A 3,603-nucleotide genomic window follows, 5' to 3' on the forward strand; every position below is an offset into this window, starting at 1 on the left:
TTAACAAGCTTACTTTTATCTCCTATCATGTAATGTGAGCATCCATTGTCTATGATCCATCTGTCATTCTTGTTCATACATGTTACGATTGTCATAGGGTCTTCTTCATTAGATTGGTCCTTCATGGAAACATAAACAACTTCATCATCATTATCATCAGAATCCTCTTCAGCAATATAGTACTTCTTGCCTTTTTCTCCGTAATCTCTCTTATCATTCTCTCTTCTATACTTGTATTTTTTGGCTTCTTTGTATTCCTTTTTCTGTGTACACCTTGTAGAAATATGTCCTACTTCATTGCAATTGAAACAAATGATAGGTAACTTACCTCTAAATTTTCCTTTGCCTCTGTGAAATCTTCTATGTAGTAATGCTTCCAATTGTTTCACATCTTCCTCATTAGTGCTACTATCACTGGATACATACTTTATCTTTCTCCCCTTCTTTGATTTCACCTGTTTAGCATCTTTCATTGATAGCTTGGCCTTGAAAGTAGATTCAACATTCTCAGGTCTATAGTTGTCAAAGTTAGATAACTCAAATGTAGTGAGTCTATCCACTATACCTTCAAAATTTAGATTGTTTCTTGGAACACATTTGAGCTCTTGTATAGCTAATACTTTAATAGCATAGATAGGGAGCAAGGTTCTTAAGAACTTTTTGTTAATAGTATCATCATCTAACTGACCACTCAAGCATCTTATTGCACTTACCACTTTCTTTATTCTAGTGGCATACTAAGAAACATTTTCACTTTCCTCTGAGGCTTTCTCTTTTTTCTCTTTGAACATTCTGAACTCCTCCATAAATGTCTGGTATGGCTTTCCACATCTTGAATCCAATGTCACGCCTTTCAATATCATCAAATTCTGCATAGATGAGTGCAGAAGCAATTTCTAGCATTGTCTCATTGTGCTCCTATTTATTTTTGAAATCTTCTATAGTAAGAGTACCAGTTGGATCAACATCTTTAGTAACAATTGAATTTTGAGTATAATCTTCTATGGATCCAAGATGTAGCTTCATCAAACTTTTTCATGAAAAAAAGTTGTCTTTGTTGAGCTTGGGAACTTTTCTCTTAGGCATTTTGATATTTTTTGCTTCTAGTCCCTTTAAACTAAGTTAGCAACAATGCTCTAATACCAATTGTTATAATTCTTTAGAATAATTGGGAGGGGGGGGGGGGGTAGGGTGAATCATTTATTCAAGGTCGAATGATTTCCAATGAAAAATTTTCTACAAATCTTTAATGACACATAACTAAAATCATCATGCATGCAATTGAACATTAAACAATCATGAAAAGTAAACATGCATCACACGATAACACTAAGAATTTGATAACCTAGAAACCCTCCAAGAATAAGGAGGTAAAACTGGAGTGGGGATGATACCCAAAAAATAACTGTGCAATTAATTTCAACCACTTCTGATGGTCCGCCCTATTAAAAGCCTGCCCTGTTAAAGGCTACAACACATTGTTAAATGTGACCTTGTTAGAGGATTTTAGCATACTATTAGGAATTGGCCTAGTCAAAGGACTTTGGAACATTCACTTGGAATTTAACCCTATTAAAGGATTTACATCATGGCTATTAAACCAACCTAAGTCCATAAGATTTATTCTAATTGTTAGAATTGCTAGAGAGTAACAATAATGGCTTTTGATTTGATACAATTTACAACATATCTTGCAGATTACAGATCACACTTCAATTTAGTCCTTTGCTTCACTTTAATCACTACAGCTTTTGATAGCTTGTCATCTCAAGCTTCATCATCTTGAGTCTCTTTACTCATTATACCAATGCAATCATATCTATGGTCACCTATCAAAGCAGAGTATCTATGCTCTCTTTCACCTTAACACCTTCTTCAGCACTTCATGCTTTCATGCTTGACCATCTCTTTTTGCTTGGTGACCTCATGAATCCTTAAATAGAAATTTGGAATACCTTTTCCACTCGATTCTCCCTCTCCAATGTTAGGGTTTTAATAGATTAGGTAGGATACAATGTATCTATCCCATATCTTGCTCTTATCTAAAAACTTTTTCTAGAATCCAATTGTATTTGCCAAAAATGTTTTACATAGTGTTCCGTGCCACTAGCTCATCATTTTTATCTTCTATCTGATTCATAGAATTCTAGATAACTACCACGTCGTCTCAAATCTGGTGAATCTTTGATTTTCAAAGTAGTGCACCAACTCGACATTATTGATTTACTAAATGCACAACTTCTTCTATGTTACTCGATACTTGTATCTTGCTTGGCACCTGTATCTTCACTCGGCACCTATTTCTTGCTCAACACTTGAAGACTTACTTGGCACTTGAAATTAACTCGGCACTTGATCTTCACTTGGCACTTGATCTTCACTCGGCACTGAAATACTGCTTGGCACTTGAAGATCACTTGGCACACACTAAGTTGAACTTGCTTGGCTTCAACTGAGAATCTGTTTGGCACTAACTAGGACTTAGTTAATCCTTATATCTTTGATATGTCTTGGTGTGTCTATCCTTTGTGTCTTAGAGTATGTTATCAATACACTATTTCATCAATGGCTTAGCTGATCCTTATACATCATGAAAACATCATAACTTCAACCTTTCTCTAGGTACTCTAGTTACATCTTATTGAGTGCCACCTCCTTGTCAATCAACCAACTTATAGTATTTGGATCACTAAAGCAATTGCCATTTCTACAAGTAGCAAGTTTGACATCAATGAAAAAAAAATGATTGAAACCATTCTTGACCAGTTCTATTATTCTTCATTCATGAGCTTTTCAATTATTTCCAATAGAGTTATGATGTTGTAATGAAGTGCAAGGATGAGCTAAGACAATGGTTAAGTAATGTATTGATGAAATAATCAAAGATATAGAGGTTGGTCACTCTTAGAATTATTAGAGGAAGAATTTGTAACAAGATTGACTGTAAAGCTTAAACTAAGATCATTAGTGGGTGTCAAACAAGTTAGTTGAAGCTAAGAAAATCTTCAGTAGAAGCCAAGTAATAGACATTTCTAGTGTATGCTGAGTGATCTTTATGTGCCAAGTGCATATCAGTTGTTGAGCATTAGAAAATTTTTAGTTGGTGCCGAGTGATCTTCATGTGTCAAGCATCTAAAAAACATAGTTGATGCCGAGTAACACAATATGTGCCAAGCACTAGTATTTCAATAGTGCTGAGCTACTACATTATTTCAAATGATGAATATTCACCAAATCTAAGCTGACATAGTGGTTGCATTGAATTTTGTGAATGAGTTGGAAGATAAGGATAATGAGTTGTTGGCACAGAACCTTATGTAAACCATTTTTTGGCCAATTCTAAAGGATTATTCAAGAAGTTTCTAGATGAAATAGAATATGGGTTAGATGTAATGAATTGTACCTAATCTATGCAAATTGAAATTGAAAAATGGAAGGATCAAGTGGGAAAAGGTACTCCAAGACTTCAATTTAAGAATTTATAGACCAAGAAGCAAAGAGATATTGATAATATTGCTGTTGAAGTGCCAAAATCTATGAAGTAGTGAGAAGGGTGTCAAGGAGCAAACGTCTAGGAGAAGGAAAAGCACAGAGTCTCTACTT

This window comes from Cupressus sempervirens, chromosome 10, assembly GCF_028749045.1.
Source record: "Cupressus sempervirens isolate cs-2001-9-10 chromosome 10, ASM2874904v1, whole genome shotgun sequence".
Taxonomy (NCBI): domain Eukaryota; kingdom Viridiplantae; phylum Streptophyta; class Pinopsida; order Cupressales; family Cupressaceae; genus Cupressus; species Cupressus sempervirens.